The 866-nt window shown below is 43.3% G+C and overlaps 1 protein-coding gene and 1 pseudogene across 3 annotated transcripts in view; both read left to right on the top strand.

The window, feature by feature from the left end:
- The window catches only part of Kcnip4 (potassium voltage-gated channel interacting protein 4), a 1047644-nt gene that overhangs the window by 458900 nt on the left and 587878 nt on the right, over positions 1-866 (top strand). The window lies entirely within an intron of this gene.
- LOC101991785 lies at positions 318-864 on the top strand (annotated as a pseudogene).

The raw sequence follows: 866 nt of genomic DNA, 5'->3' as shown, positions 1-866 counted from the left end.
TTTCCTCTCTTTTTATATGTGCTAAGTATTTGCTTACTTTATCCGAGTAAATGTACAGATGTTTAAAATAATTTTATTTGAAGTATAACTTATATATATAATATTTATGAATATATGTTAAGTATGTGATTCAATTATTTCAAAGCACCTTTACAGAATATTTATGACAGTGCACTTTTAGAGCATTTTCATCATATCCAGAAGACTCCTCGGTTATATCTGTAATCACTCTGTTCCTTCTTCTCACTGTTGATACCTGTTGATTGATGTTAACTCTCTCTGCTTTTGTCTTTCTGGGGAGCTCATACAAAATGAATAATACATTGTTTAGAAATCACCTTTTGGAGGATAGTTCAGAAAACTCAAACTAGCAAGATCCAGGTTGGCCTGCTCTGGATACCACCCAGCACCATGCCTGCCACACTGGGTTACTGGGACATCCATGGGCTGGCTCACGCCACCCGCCTGCTCTTGGAATACACAGACACAAGCTATGAGGAGAAGAGATGCACCATGGGGGTCGCTCCCTACTTTGACTGAAGCCAGTGGCTGAATGAAAAATTCAAGCTGAACCTGGACTTTCCCAATCTGCCCTACTTAATTGACGGGCCCCACAAGATCACCCAGAGCTACGCCATCCTGCGCTACATTGCCCGAAAGCACAACCTGTGTGGCGAGACAGAAGAGGAGAGGATTCGGATGTACATTTTGGAGAACCAGGCTATGGATACCCGCATACAGTTGGCCATGGTTTGCTACAGCCCTGACTTTGAGAAAAAGAAGCCAGAGTACTTGGCGGGTCTCCCTGAGAAGATGAAGCTCTACTCTGAGTTCCTGGGCAAGCGACTTTGGTTTGCAGGGGACAA

The sequence above is a fragment of the Microtus ochrogaster genome, unplaced genomic scaffold, assembly GCF_000317375.1.
Source record: "Microtus ochrogaster isolate Prairie Vole_2 unplaced genomic scaffold, MicOch1.0 UNK5, whole genome shotgun sequence".
NCBI classification, from domain to species: Eukaryota; Metazoa; Chordata; class Mammalia; order Rodentia; family Cricetidae; genus Microtus; species Microtus ochrogaster.
The sequence above is the reverse complement of the archived record's forward strand: the minus strand, read 5'-3'. Positions and strand labels throughout refer to the sequence as shown.